The sequence below is a fragment of the Lissotriton helveticus genome, chromosome 5_1, assembly GCF_964261635.1.
Source record: "Lissotriton helveticus chromosome 5_1, aLisHel1.1, whole genome shotgun sequence".
Classification (NCBI taxonomy): domain Eukaryota; kingdom Metazoa; phylum Chordata; class Amphibia; order Caudata; family Salamandridae; genus Lissotriton; species Lissotriton helveticus.
Genome location: NC_136065.1, coordinates 1,477,064,684 through 1,477,081,337, shown reverse-complemented (window position 1 = coordinate 1,477,081,337; position 16,654 = coordinate 1,477,064,684).

Below are 16,654 nucleotides of genomic sequence, written 5' to 3'. Positions count from 1 at the left end.
ACCATCCAAGCACCAGACCATGCACACCGCCAGCTAAACACCACTCAGCGCACACCGACAGCCAAGTACCACTCCACACACACCACCAGCCAAGCATCACTCCACGCACACCACCAGCCAAGCGCCACTCCACAAACACACCAGCCAAGCACCACTCCGCACACAGACAGCCAAGTACCACACCACGCACACCATCCAGCCAAGCGCCACTCCACACACACCGCCAGCCAAGCGCCACTCCACGCACACCACCATCCAAGCACCAGACCATGCACACCGCCAGCCAAACACCACTCAGCGCACACGGACAGCCAAGTACCACTACACACACACCACCAGCCAAGCATCACTCCACGCACACCGCAAGCCAAGCGCCACTCCACACACACCGCCAGCCAAACACCACTCCGTGCACAGACAGCCAAGTACCACTCCACGCACACCACCAGCCAAGCACCACTCCACACACACCACCAGCCAAGCGCCACTCCACAAACACAACACCAGCCAAGCACCACTCAATGCACAGACAGCCAAGTACCACTCCACGCACACCATCCAGCAAAGCGCCACTCCACACACACCGCCAGCCAAGCACCACTCCGTGCACAGACAGCCAAGTACCACTCCACGCACACCACCAGCCAAGCGCCACTCCACACACACCACCATCCAAGCACCAGACCATGCACACCGCCAGCCAAACACCACTCAGCGCACACCGACAGCCAAGTACCACTCCACACACACCACCAGCCAAGTACCACTCCACGCACACCACCAGCCAAGCGCCACTCCACACACACCACCAGCCAAGCACCACTCAACACACACCACCAGCCAAGCGCAACTCCACACACACCGCCAGCCAAGCACCATTCCACGCACACCACCAGACAAATCCAAACACAACACCAGGCAAGCGCAAGAGCACGCACACCGCCAACCAAACACCAGACCACGCACACCACCAGCCAAGCACCAGTCCACAGACACCGCCAGACAAGCACCAGTCCACAGACACCGGCAGCCAAGCGCCAAACCATGCACACGGTCAGACAATGGACACTACACGCAAACCAACATCATACTTTAGTTTTTTTTTTAAATAAAAGAAAAACAAAAACAAATTGCAAATTGATACAAATCTACTAACTCAAAAACTAAATCTAAAAACACTACACAAATGCAAACTTTGAAACTGAACAATAAGTTTTAAAGAATAAAGACCAACCAGTTCACTTTACCACTCATTGATACTCCCAAACATTCTTTTGCGTGTGGTACAATCTAAAACAAGCAGGTACACACAGCCCGGGGTTTGAAGGGCAGTCGGGGCAGTACATACGAACCTCCTTCCGCAAATCTCTTCGCCAACAGACTCTACATCTCCGACTGGGAAAGTCTTTTGAGGTTGTAGGAGGAATTGTATCAGGAAAGTGGCGATCTTTCAATCTGGCAACATCCTCCACCACTCCAACTCTAGGAACACTTGCCTATTCCACTAAAACAAGGCTGCCTACTACAGACTCCTGAAACTTCACAAAAGTCATCTTTGACTGGGGACAAGATTTCTGGAACACAACAAAAGCATTAAAGATTGCCAAGTGGAAAAGATGGATAGCCAACTTCTTGTACCAAATGTAAGCCTTACGAAGAGCAGCATACGGTTCCAACCTCTGATCTACTCTGTCAACACCACCCATGTACTTATTGTAGTGCATTATGCACACAGGTTTGCGCACTTCTGCAACCTGACCCCAAACAGGCACCGGTTCAGTCCTTTCATCATGTATTGTAGTCAACATGTAGACATCTCTCCTGTCTGAAAACTTCACAGCTAGAAGCTCCTCACAACGCAATGCACTGCACTGTCCCCGAGCAAGCTTTCGACAAACAAGTTCTTTTGGGAAACCTTTACGGTTTGAGCGGATTGTGCCACAAGCAACAGTGTCCACTTTGGCCAATTCCCTGAACAACCGCACACCAGTGTAGAAGTTATCGACATACAAATGATGGCCTTTGTTAAAAAATCCACGACCAAGTTCCCACACAATTTTCTCAGTCACTCCAAAAGTCGACGGACAACCAGGGGGGTTAATCCTGGATTCCTTACCAGTGTACACCCTGAAATTAGAGACATATCCAGTCTCACTGTCACACAGCATATACAGTTTGATTCCATAGCGTGCCCTCTTACTAGGAATGTATTGCCGAAATACCAAGCGGCCCTTGAACAACAGCAAAGACTCATCCACTGCAATTTCTTTCCCAGGATAAAAGATCTCAGGAAATCGATCAACAAAATGATCAATGACAGGCCGAATCTTGAAAAGACGGTCACATTCAGGGTGATCTCGTGGCAAAGCAAGACTATTGTCAACAAAATGCATCATCCGAAGCAGAAGCAAATACCTATCACGACTCATGACTGCCGGAAATATAGCTGTTGCCATCAAGGGACTAGTAGACGAATATGAAGCCATTGATGGTTTCCTAAGCAAGCCCATAAAAAAAGATAAACCCAAAAACTTTTTCATCTCCTCCAAATTTGTGGGAGTCCACCGGGAAGCTCTAGCGTGGGGCTTAAGGCTGGCACTGTTCACCCTCAAAAAATTTCCAGCATACAAATTAGTCTGCTCTACAATCTCTGCCAAAAACACATCATCCATAAACAACTTGAAAAAATCAATAGGCAAAAAGTTTTCAGTGTTCACCCTACACCCTGGAAAACCAGTAAATTCAGGCAATGCCGGCAGCACCATGCCTGGTGCAACCCAGAGGTCAGAACTTTCAACGTCAAGTCTTCCAGCCGCAGGCTGCCGCACAGCTGCCTCTTGTCTCACTACACCAACTGGAAATCTAGCAGCCCCAGGCTGCAGCCCAGATGTCTCTTGCCGCACTATTGGCACAGCAATGTCCTCCGCAACCACAGGCACAGCAATGTCCTCCGCAACCACAGGCACATCATCCACACCAAAAGTAGCTTCATCAGCACTCAGAGTGTCTTCATCATCAGATGAAGCCATGTGTAGAGAAAACTCACTACCTGAATCTTCACCTCCCACCTCTGGCTCAGATTCAGAGTCAGTCTCTGGACCATGGTCAGAGGAAGAATCAAAAAGCATTCCAACAACTTGCTGAACAGTAATCCGGCGGCTAGCCATTATCCTTACAAATAAAGGAGTCTGCACAAACAACTCAACAACCCCAACACTGCGCAAAGTAAGATAAAAAATGTAAGCCTTTTTCACAAAAAACTATATTTAGAAAAAATATACAATTCACTTACAAGACACAACTACACTCACCAGCACCTACTCTGCCAAGACACAGCAAATAGGCAACGATATCCCACTAGAAAGAAGAAAAAAAAACTTACATCTACAGAAGGACACATCAAAAACAAATGCAAAACATGTATTACAATCACAACAAACAGAACCAAACATACTCGTATTACTACACACTTTGCAAAATAAACAATTACATTACAATTGAACAAAAAAGAGGTCTCTTACCAAACACATGCAACTACAGAAACAGCAGAACAACAGAACCACCAGTAACGGAACCGCACACTGCAACAATCTAAAGATGAAAAAAAACAATACACATTAGAAGAAACAAAAACAACACACATTACAACAGGCTATGTCACAAGGTATGTCACAAATGGGGTGTCTGTCCCAAAGGGGGGGAAGATTATAAATCATTAAAAAACGTGGGCCCCCTGGAAGCAACCCTACGGAGGGCAGAGAGGCCAAATAAAGACACGGCAGAACATACTTTAGAAAACAAATGGGCCCAAGGAAGCATCCCTTGGCCAAGGGGTCGCTCCCTATAAAAAAAAACCCTGGAGTCTAGTGGGCTTTTCTATCCCCCCCTGGGTCCAGAAACGATAAAAAAAACAGCCGATCTGCCCCCAAGGGGGGGCAGAACAGTCTACAATATTTATAATGCCCCCTGGAAGCGACCCTTGCCCAAGGGGTCGCTTCCTTTATAAATATAATAAAATCCCTGGTGTCTAGTGGGCTTTTCTACCCCCCCCCCGGGTCCAGATGCGGCCCATAAAACGGCTGATCTGCCCAGACAAGTCTAACAAAAAAATAAGGGCCACTAGGAAGCGACCCTTCCCCAAGGGGTCACTTCCTTTTCAATTGTAAACAAATCCCTGGTGACTAGTGGGCTTTTCTGCCCCCCCTGGGTGCAGATCGGCCAAAAAAACGGCCGATCTGCCCCAGGGGGGGGCAGAAAAGTCTGAAAAATATTTTATCCCCCTAAGGAAGCGACCCTTGCCCAAGGGGTCGCTTCCTTTATAAATATAATTCAATCCCTGGTGTCTAGTGGGCTTTTCTGCCCCCCCCTGGATCCAGATGCGGCCCAAAAAACGGCCGAACTGCCCCAGGGGGGGGGGCAGAAAAGTCTGATAAATATTATGGGGCTAAAAGGAAGCGACCCTTGCCCAAGGGGTCGCTTCCTGCACAAATAAATATGGCCAACAACAATCCCTGGTGTCTAGTGGGGCATTCCTGGTGCACGATCGTGACGCTGTGCGCGATCGTGCACCAGGAATGCCGTGCATTGGGACATCAGGGGCGAGGAAACACAGTTTCCTCCCCCCCGATGCCTCAAGGCTCCGAAAAATGACCCCCCCCACCCCACCGGAGCAGCACAACACCCACCTCTCTGCTGGACGCGCTGGAAACAAATGGCTTCCAGCGCGTCCAGCGCTTCCTGATGACGTCGGCGCGCGCTGTGCGCGCTGACGTCACCAGGAAGCGTGGGGGGGCCAGGGGGTGGCAGCGGAAAGTCTTCCGCTGCCACCCCTGGTATAGGCACCAAGATCGATGCCCCATGGGGGGAGTGCCAGCGCTCCCCCCCAGGGCTGTACTGATGACGGAGCGGTTCCGTCATCAGCACAGCCCAACCGATGCTGATGACGGAACCGCTCCGTCATCAGCATCGAAGGGGTTAAGCCAATAACATTCACTGTAAACAACCTGCTGATATGGAACATTTTTATACCTAATCGTATTTAGTTTCAGCTCCCAATTATTTGCCAAATATCCCAGCAAATCATACCGATACAAAAGATTTAGATTAGGTATCCTGCTCGTTGAAATACTTCATTAGCATATTATAACAAATATATACACTAACAATTTGATAGTAATTTAATTCATAGAAGATTTACTGTATCCATGTGTTGAAGTTGCAGTGTCCCTATATTGAATTTTGACTGTCACTGAACTTTCCATAAGGTGTTTGCTCCAGGGATGCCCATGTTCATCTCCCATTTAGCATAACCATCTCTCCTCCTGAATCTGTACTTATGTGTGAGATACTTTTCCAAATACAATTATTTTAACTCTTACTGATCCAGTTTGCGATGGACACCTTGCTTTTAGGACTCAAGGCAATTTTTACTGACTCTGGATTTTTATTCAATTCGAGATTATGTATGAAAATTTATGTGCATATTTTTAATTGGCCACTAGAGATATTGGCCATTTCCGCGAATAATCCAGTGCTTTTTCCTGGGTTAGAACCAAACCCAGCACAATAGGGCTGTTGTCTGATCTGTGCCCCTTTGTTCCTGAATATGTCACTGGAATCATTAAGCAGCAGTTCTTTCAGTGCAAATCCATCAGTGGTTGTGTCTGGATATTATAAAAACTTTGTCTGATATCGGAAGCTCTGGTGCTATAACACTGTTCTCCATCTGCTTCTGTATGTTGAGAGACCCATATGTTGGATGTAGATTGCAGAACAGTGTCTGTATGTGGGGAAATATTGTTTGATTAGTACATAGTTTGCGTGCAGCAACCTGGGAATAGAACTTGTTGTGCAAAGCAGGTTCTCGTGCGAGCTACGCTTACGACAGTTTTCCTGTTGCGCTGCCCTCAGTCCTCTACCCTCTGCTGCCTGTCTACATGCTGCAGTCTGTTTGTGCCTTCTCTGCTTGTTTCTTGCTCTGTTTTGCCTGTTCTGCTTGTTTTTCTGCCATGTTTTTCCCTTTTCTGCTTGTTTTTCTACTGTCGGTTTTGCCTTTTCTGCTCGTTTCTTTGCACTCTGTTGTGCCCTCCACTGCTCTGTTTTGCGTTTCTGCTCGTTTGTCTGCCCTCTGTTTTGCCTTTTTTCTGCTAATTTTTCGGCCTATCTTTTGCCTTTTCTGCCCATTTTTTTTGCCCTCAGTTTTGTCTTTCTGCTAGTTTTTCAGTCCCATGTTTTACCTTTGCTGCTCGCTTGTTTTTCGGCATTATGTTTTGCCTTATTCTGCTCTTTTCTTCCCTCTTTCATCCTTTTCCTCAAGACCTGGATTTTCGATGGAGACCTCGTATCCCAGTGCCCAAATACCCCCAAGGGTTACAGTGCTTCACTCTACAAATGCTGATTGATTGATTGATAGCTACTCCTAGGTTATGCCTCAAAGCTCCCAGTTGCCAATTTTCCACTCAAGCTTTTTTCGTGTTTGTATTTCCAGTTTCCCTACTGCACCAAAAATGCATTATTACTCTTTACACAAACCAAATGATGTTACAATTATTTTTTTAGGTTCACCAACAAGTGAACTGCATGTGAATGTGGTAATGGACTAACTTGTAGGACCGAAGTAGTTAACATGAAGAAGAGAAAGGTGGGTTTAAAGCCATTTTCTGATGGAGAGATGGTTTGATTTGCACTTAGTTGAGGAGAAAGAACATTTTAACTGTTGGTTGCAGGGCCAGCGCAAGACTGCTTCAGAGATAAAAATGTATTGTATTTCAGTGTTTGTAGAGGCCAAGAGTGTTTATTATGTTTTTTAGAAACAAATATAAGTCTTTTCGGGATGAAGTGGGCATAATTGCTATTGCGTGGGATGAATTGACCAATTAAGTGAGGAGCAGCTTCGATCAAGACACAAAGAACAGGGCAACACCACCCGGAATGGTGTTGACAAAGTCGAGGTTGTATATAGTTACAAACGTGAACATGCATTTTTATTTCGTTGGAGTTCTGATAGTTCATGATTTTCTTGCATGAGTGCAGGAAAACTTTAAAAGATTGGGTTCATTTGTTGATGTGAGGTTATAGAGTGTTGTCAACGATAAAACACAAAGATTTTACTGTGATGGAGAGAGACGTGGAGAACCCATTAAACTTGACTTCAGCTTGGAGAGCAGGATTACATTTTTCTAAAATCTTGTATTTGGTGAGGCAGGGGATTACATTATCAGCCGTTTACTGCTGGAGATTTATTAGACCGCACCAATGAGTGAGAATGTCTTTGATGACGATGTTTTAGGATAAAGTTGCATGGCGTCTGAATATTGGTGGATACTCACGTCAGACCATACCAGTCAAGACAATGTAGTGCTTCAAGGCATGGACCAACAGTGTTACAGGCTAATATAGAGCAAGTAGTTGGTAAACTGATCGAGGTGCCTTTACCGATCATCACCAGCTAGACACAGTGACGGATGAAAGAGGACAATCAATTCAGGATGGTATTAGAAAACTGTATGCTGTGTTCCGGTGCTGAACTCTGTTGACAGATCAAGTAGTATAAGTAAGCATGGATCACCCTCACCCACACTGCAATATGTCCTTGAGAGCCTTTAGGTTAGCTTTGTGCACTCTGAAACCAGAACAAAACCCTGATCGCAGATGATATACTTGACTCAATTTTTTTCATGGTGAGAACTCAGTGGCCTTATCCTTCTACTGTAATAGGGAAATGTTAGCAAAGCGTTTGCTGAAGAATATAGGATTGTGTACTTGCCTTGAAATGTTTTGTTTATTACTTCTGGCTGCAAGCGGCCATTCTTGCATTTAAACACCAGTGAAGAAGGGACCTCAAACTATCGTTGGTTTTCGCCCTACCTAAAGATATATATCACCTAAAACATATGAGAAGAAAATATCCCAATTTATTCTGAAGTAGAAGTGCAATGTGTCCTATCAAGAGAGCCTGTAATATGCGCTGAATACACTGTTTTGCTAGTCCCAAATATATTTCTTTCTTTCTAAAATTAAAAACATAGTGTGATAGAATACATGTGGCGATTTAAAGAGACTTCCCAAATATGGCCACACGTCTATGGCTTGAACAGATGTCTCCATTAAGTGTGACGGATTGTGGTTTAACTGTTTATCCCCATCTTCTTGTGTGGTAGCATTCTACTTTAGAAGTGCATAAACAAGAAAACCAACTAAAAATAGACAACCCTTATCTGTTTACGAGACTTTTCTAAGATGTGGTCAGAAAACCTAATGGTTATTGGTCTGTTTACAAAATTTTTGCAGTCCACTGGCTATCTAAAACAAGCACTTGCAAAGCAGTTGGCCTCGCATTTACATTAGTTTGAGCTAATGGCGTTGTAAACGAGTTGTTAACGACAATGCCTTTTATTTATGTTTTGGTTTTTAAAACATAAAAAAGGCATTGCCATTTACAATGCTAATAGCTTAAACTCTCGCAAATGCGAGACCTATTGCATTGCAAATGCTAGTTTTAAAACCCAGCCCAAAGCATTCTGGGAACTCAAGCCACTCCCAATATATGTGAACGACAACAGCGCAAACGCTTGCAGGCTTGGCTTTCTTTTCGTTACATAAGGCGTTCTAGGCGCTTTGGTAATTTATCAGAGTTCTCCGTTCAACGCAGATACCATCACCCCTGTCACTGGGTGTCATATAAAAACCAAATGCACTGTGGGGTTTAAAGCGATGTGTTATTTAGCCAGAAACATTAGAAATAAAGTTAAAGTCTATAGAAGATTTACAGCCCTCAGGCCCAGGACGTTATGCTGCAAGGACAGGGGTTGTTTGGTCGCCCCACTCGGGAGACTCAGAGCTCAGGTTGTTTTATACCAAACTGCAGTAGCTTGTCGGGGTTGGTATTGCTTGTTGTGTTGTGATATTTATGAGGTCTCTTTTGCGAGTGGTCCCTTTACAAATTATAACTGCAGACTACAGATTGCAAATAAATGAGAAAAGACACGAGTCTACACACTACTCCCCTCTAGCAAAGGACAACTTTAAATAGCTGGTCTCCTCTCCATGCTAAATAACACCCTGCCTCGTGTCGTGGGCTAATGAGCCTGGATTTAATAAATTCCTACATTATTGGGTTGTAGCTTTGCCTCACTACAGTTGGTACGAGGCATGGCTGAACAATAAACTGTAAAATGAAAGTTTGAGACTGGAAACGTACTGTCCTAGGATCACAGGAGTTATTCTTCATGCCTCCACATTGCTACGTTTCCTATCCCACCTCCTCCCCCCAAGCTACCACCAACCTTGTCCCCAGTCCTGGGCTTTCATCTGACAGCCTAGTGTATGCTGGGGTTTGAAGTCTTGGTTTTGCTCACATAGAACAACCAACTGGACTAAATACTACCAAGGGGCCCACCTCACTACTTGTAAAGACCTACAAGTTCTGCTTGCCGTGCAGGTGGGGCCGAGGCCAGTGCGGCAGGCCCAGATGGACAGGATCTCTCGCTGCATCTCCTGCTGCTCCTGGTTGCACAGCCGCTGGTGGATGAAAGATGAGTGCACTTCATTGTCCAGGTAGAAGTCTGCCAGGGCCCAACCCTGCAGAAGGGAACCCCACACGGGAGCAGGGCCGCCAAGCTCCCCCAAAAGAGCACACCCATGGCAAATTAGAGGCGGCCCTCAAAAGCTGGGCATCAAAAAAACCCGCTATTACAACTCAAGCAGGCACTAAATCCATTATAAAATCATAAATAATACACAATTAAAAAAAATACAAGGGTTAACTTTTGCTCATTTGTCCGAGGGTCATGCTGAGTGTGCAATGTCCTCGGGATTCTGACTGCCTCCGGGTCGGCAGGGTTCCGCCTGCCCCTGGCTCTCCTTAGCACAGGTTTCTTCTACTCCTTGCCTCCCCTGGGAGCAGAGTTCAGCATGTCCTATGGTCAATGATCTCTGCCTGTCCCTGGGGTGATAACCTCTCCTCTTTAGAGGGCTGGACTCTTCTTATTCCTGGGGGCGGACACATCCCCTCCCAGGCAGCAGAGACTTGCCTGTCTGTCTGTCTGTCCTGTGGGGTGATAAGCTCTCCCTTGCTCTCCAGGAGGCAGAGCTCAACGCTAGTCCCTGGGGGGGCGATCTCTGCGCTGCTCTCCACACACTACAGCCTGAGTGGTGTGTGCAGGCAGAAGCAGCCGCCTTGTATCTAGTGGAAGGAGCAGCTTGCAAGCACATCTCCCTCCGCATGGAAGGGACAGGAAAAAACACACAGGAGTTCTTGCTCATCCCCTGGTGCTCCTGAGGTGGTTTGGGAGGCAACCTCACAGTCCAAACAAAAAAATATTTAGAATGCAACAGGTGTCACATTAAAATGCGAGACATATGGCATTCGATTCGAAGTGGCTGCCATTGTCCCGGCTGCTTTAAAAGTGAAAGCGCACCTGGTGCGCTGAATGTAAGCAAAACACGTTGTCGTGCCTGCAGTAGGAGAAACTCATAAAAAAAAATAGTACACTACTGTGTAACAACCAAGTAAAGGGGCCAGTAGCAATGGGAGGTTACAAATCATGACACAGCTGTACTTATGAGGGACTAACAAGCTTAATTTCAAAATCAGAAGCCAGCATTTACGAACACAAAGACACAAGACAATCAAAAATATGGGCGGGAGTAGGCGGGGCTTCTCTCCCGTACTGAACTACAACAGATCTTCGCCAGAGCACCACTTGCGTGCTGGCTCAGGCACGATCTAAAAATGTCTCAATTCTTTAGGTCTAATCTAAGCTTTTCAAGGCTAAATGTGCTCTGCAGTTATCATCAAAACATAATCCAGCTTCTCAATTTATACATTGTTTGCAAAAAAACATGCACTGTAACCCATCCAATAGCTCTCTTTTTTGAATCAATCAATCAATCAATCGAAGCATTTATATAGCGCACTACTCACCCGGAGGGTCTCAAGGCGCTAGGGGAGGGGGGGTCCCCTACTGCTCGAACAGCCAGGTCTTGAGCTGCTTCCTGAAGGCAAGGTGGTCCTGGGTCAGGCGGAGGTGGGTCGGGAGGGAGTTCCAAGTCTTGGCGGCCAGGTAGGAGAAGGATCTTCCTCCTGTGGTGGCTCTTCGGATGCGGGGGACGGAGCGAGGGCGTGGCCGGTTGATCGAAGCTGGCGTGTGGGGGCGTAGAAGTTGAGGCGGCTGTTGAGGTATCCTGGGCCTTGGTTGTGTAGGGCTTTGTGTGCGTGGGTGAGGAGACGGAAGGTGATTCTCTTGTCGACCGGGAGCCAGTGCAGATCTCTCAGTGATGTTCTCAGCTCTCTGAAAAGTAGTCTGGAGTCAGGATCGTTAAACTAAAGTACAATTCATGCACGTGTCATCAGGTTGCTGTGTTTGCTGCCATAGTACCGCCTATTTGCTGTATTTGTACTCTAAAAATGTTTGTAGCTATAACAATTACCTCACGTCTCTCTTGATGTTTTGTATGTTTTGTCATTTATTTTCAGAAAAGCAAAACGCTAGTGAAATGAGTCTCTATGAAGGCTAAGGTATTGTAGCAGACTGGTGATGTAGCAGCGACGCTGAAATGAGATGCACACACCAGAGGTTCGATGAGTGGTCTTCAAACTGGCCACCCCGATTTGCACGGACTTTGTATTACCTCTCTGATGCATACTCAGACTGCACCATCATAATTTACGCCCATGGGGATTCTCTCTTCTTCAGGGCCGGACTGGGAACCAAGACCGGCCCTGGCAAAGAGTGCTGTCCACCAATGTGACTTCCATTGGAACATCTTCCCAGGAGTCGAGCATGGACGATTGGGAGGGGGGGCTCTCTTGAATTGGGATACATTCCTGGTGACACTGTTCGCTCCTCTTTGGGCAGTCACCATCGTGCCTTTGATCTCGGTGACAGTCCACGCAGCGATCTCAAATGGTAGGCAGAACTTGCAACTGGGTTGACGGTCTCTCACTAGAACCTTGTGTCCTATTTTCAAAGTGCTTGGTTTGGCCTGATGTTTCTGTGAGGCATAGTGGTCGTTGTGGGCTCTTCTAGAGTCAGCTGTTCGGTGGATTTAGTAGGTCAGCCTATACAGGATGATGGGAGATTGTATCAGTCATTGTCCTTGCAAAGCACAGCTTGCTCAGGGAAGGCCTGTTGTGGAGTGAATTGTGAGTCTGTATTCTCACAGGAAGTTGTATGTGTTCTCTGCAACTGCAATTAGGATAACTTTTGTCAGTGTCTTTATCAGGCGCGCCACCTCCCCATTGGCTTGGGGCCATCGGGTTGCGATGCAACAGTGTTTAACGTTGCTGGAGCACACATATTCAGACCATTCATGGTCACTGAAGGGAGGCCCATTATCAGTGCGGATTTCTTCAAACAGGCCATGAATGGCCTTAATTTTTTCAAGTTTCGGGATGACTTCAGATGTGGATATTGTTGATGAAACTTCAACCTCTAGGTAACAGGAGAAGTCATCCACAACAACCAGCATGTGGAAGCCATTGGGAAGGCTAGCACAGTCCTCACTAACTCGTTGCGACAGGGTACCCAGGCTGTCTTCGGTGATGACTGGTGCTGGGAGGTCGGACTGGCTGGTGACTAGAGAGTTCTACACAATGGCTTCTACCTTCTGGTCTAGGCCTGGGAGCCAAACCTTACTTCTCAGCCTGTTCTTTGATTTGACATTGCCTTAATGCATTCTGTGTGCTAGGAGGACAGCATTTTGTCTTAGGCTTGTCTTAGGCTTTCTGGAAGCACCAGGCGTGGACCTCTTAATAGGCAGCATTCGTTGGTGAAAGTTAGCTAGTGGTGGATGTTGTGTAGTGTCCTGAGTGTTGATTTTGCTTTAGTAGCACGGTAGGGGCTGTGCACTGAAGAGGTTGCCTGTAACCAGTCAAGGTTGCTTCGATGGTGATCTACAGACAGTCGTCGTGCTTGGTGACTTCCATTATTTCCATTAGGGACATGGGGAGTGATTTGGAGTGCTCCACACCAGGTAGACATATTTTTCGGTCTCCTGAGCTTCTGTAGTCTCTGGCAAGGTGGCTATACTAGCGTAGTGGGACATGAAGTCTGGTGGGTTGCGGGTTCCTCCACTGCGAAATTGAATTCCTGTAGAAGTACATGCAGCCCCACAGTAAGTCAATTGCTTCTCATTCAATTTGAGAGTAATGTTGTTCTGTTGGTGTGAGCGTTCAGCTGGCATAAGTGACTGGTGCCCATTCGCCACACTCTTCCCGCTAGGCCAGTACAGCTCCTAGCTCAGTGAGGCTGGCATCCACAACTAGCTGAGAGACTTTCTTGGGATCAAAGTACACAAGAGTTGTAACGGCTGATGGCTCTGCTTTGGTCTGCTTGAAGGCTTCCTCTTGTTCCTCTCCCCACACTTAGGGGCTGGATGACTTGGTGAGTTCCCTGAGAGGACCAGTGACGTCTGCCAGGTTCTGCATGAAGCGTCTGCAGTACATCACCATGCTGAAGAAGCTGTGGACTCTGGACATGCTGGTGCCTTCTGTATGGGTTTTATTTTGTCATGATTTCTTTGTCTGAGAACCAGTATCCATGATGTTGTTTTGTAGGAAGTCCTGATGGAGGGTCAACCACGCTCTAACTATGGTGAAGACAGCTTTGAGGCGAATGAGGTATTTTTCAAGCATCAGGGCATGAACCAGGATATTATCGCTCATGTTCAGCATGCCGGGGAAATTGTGCAGAACTTGTTTAACAATATGTTGGACTAGTTGGGGAACACTGAAAATTCAGAAATTGAGCCGAGTGTGCCTCCAGAGGCCAGCGCAGGCAGTCGAAGTCGATTGGCGGAAGCGTGAGAAGAGAGCTGCAGCGGCAACCATTGGTAGTGTGGGCTTCTGCATGAGGCCGACAGGAGCACTTTGGAGTCGGGAGTGCAGCAGGCCGCCAATGGCAGTGCGGGCCACTGCTCGAGGCTGGCAGTTCCTCTTTGTTGCCGTGAGTGCAGTGGGCCACCAATGGTAGCGCGGTCCAGGCATCAGCACATGTGGGGTGAGTTAGTCCTAATGGTTGCCAGTATAGCGTACTGGTGGTGTAGCAGTGACGCTGAAATAAGATGCACACACCAAGAGTTCAATGAGTGGTCTTCAAATTGGCCACACCTGATTCGCATTTTATTAACTATCTGACGCGTACATCACACTGCACCATCATAACTTATGCCCATAGGGATTTTCCCTATTTCCACCTCCCTCAGGCATCTCACTTAGTGTTGCCATAACTGACGCAATACTAGTGGCATAACTGGCAAGGTCGAAGCCACACTTTGAGTTGATGGAAATTGGCACACGAATTAGAATGTTAAGAAGTGGTATCTGTGTTATTCTCTCTGTGGATACTTCGATTATCCCCTTGCATCCATGATTGTGTGAGTTCCCATAGAGTAACTGGCCAGGGGAATTGGTAGAGCTCGCAAGGATCTAAGCTGAGCAGTGTGTGTGTGTATCCCTGTTCCTACTTCGGCTTTGTATTACATTTGACTTCTTTATCTAATAAAGAGACTTTATAGAACCTGGAGGAAGAGAAAGCTAGCCTCACCAGCGCCATCAGAATAACTGTCTGCGATTTGCTGGCAGAGAAAAGGTTGCAGACCAGGGAGCCTGGATTTGTGTACATTCAAGAGAAAGCACTATAACAGTTGTGTTATGAAGCCATAATGCTGTACTTATGAGAAGCTGTATTCTCATGCGGTGCAGCAAGGAAGAAAAGTAAAGGAGTATGGTGGTACCACTGTTTGTTTCATAATTTTTTAGGGCTCGGCCTACGTCACCGCGAAGTGGGGCGGAGCTCCGAGCTCCTATTGTTAAAGAAAAAAAAAAAAAAAGGTTTCTTTAGGGCTCGGGCCAGAAACATTCCTTAGTGCGCGAGCTTTTTTTATGGCATCTGCATAGTGATTCGTCTTCGCTGTGCTGTCTTTTTAGTAGCCTTGACGCGATAGGCTATATATAATTATCGTCCGCCATTGTTGGCCTTTTCTGTGTGGTTACGCGCACGGCAGTCCATTAATTTTAATTAGGAGCTGTCAGGGTGCTCCTCCAAATGCAATCCAGATGGTGGGAGCGCGTTCACCATTCAGCATTGCATTGCATGTATCAGGCGCGCGTTCGTCTGCATGTGCTGATCATACTTTACTTTACTGTGTCTCTCCAATGCGTGATAGTTTATTGATGCCTCCTTGAGTCTTACACACAGTTCTATCACAGCTAAGCAAAGGCGTTTTGCCCTCTCCCTGTCACCCCTTCTTCCATCTTACAACTGCAGACCATTGTAGGGTCTAGCAATGAGAATGCGCCCTTCTGCTTCCATCTTATGCAAAGAAGTACGGTTGTGCGCCTGCAGCTGAGAAACTTAACACAGGGACCTAATACATAAATTGTGTTCATTGCCCAAAAAGTTTTTTGTCGCATTGTCAGGGGTAGTAAGCGCTAGATAAATGCAATTACAATACATCTCGGCCCTAAAAGGAATGTAGATTTTAATGTAGGAATTGTCACATTAAGATTTACATTTCTATCGTATCTAGAGCAATGAGAATGCGCCCTTCAAGTTCCATCTTATGCAAAGAAGTATGGTTGTGCGGCTGCAGCTGAGAAATGTAAACACAGGGACCTAATCCATAAATTGTGTTCATTACCAAAAAAAAATTCTGTCGCCTTGTCAGGGGTAGTAAGCGCTATATAAATGCAATTACAATACATCTCTGCCCTTAAAGGAATATCAATGTTAATGTAGGAATTGCCACATTAACATTTACATTTCTTTCGTATCTATCATCGTAATGCTATTTCTATCTTGCAACGACAACCCTATCTCCTTCTGTACGTTGCCAGCAGCCCGCACACATTCACTCACTTCCATTCATTTCCGCATACCTATACGCCACACCAGTCTGCAGTAATTACACCCATCCCCCTTCTGCAGGTCCATAAACATAATTACAAAATCGTACGACTTTACATTTCAGGTTCACATTCAGCACTGAGCCTACACTTTTCTTTAAACTACGGGCCCTTTTGTAGTTCGCATTACAATGCTAAAGAAGTACGGTTGTGCGGCTGCAGCTGAGAAATGTAAACACAGGGACCTAATCTATAAATTGTGTTCATTGCCAAAAAACATTTCTGTCGCCTTGTCAGGGGTAGTAAGCTTGCAGACCCAAGAAGGATGAATACACAGAGCAGCCCTGCAGATTAGATCAGCACAGATCAGGCTTCAGTGCCAGGGAGCGGCTGCTTGCAGACCCAAGAAGGATGAAGACACAGAGCAGCCCTGCATATTACATCAGCACAGATCAGGCTTCAGTGCCAGGCAGCGGCTGCTTGCAGACGCAAGAAGGATGAAGACACAGAGCAGCCCTGCAGATTAGATCAGCACAGATCAGGCTTCAGTGCCAGGCAGCGGCTGCTTGCATACCCAAGAAGATGATGAGACAGAGCAGCCCTGCAGATTACATCAGCACAGATCAGGCTTCAGTGCCAGGCAGCGGCTGCTTGCAGACACAAGAAGGATGAAGACACAGAGCAGCCCTGCAGATTACATCAGCACAGATCAGGCTTCAGTGCCAGGCAGCGGCTGCTTGCATAGGGAGTGCAGAGTGCAGAGTGCATAGGGAGTGCAGAGCGCATAGGGAGTGCAGAGCGCATAGG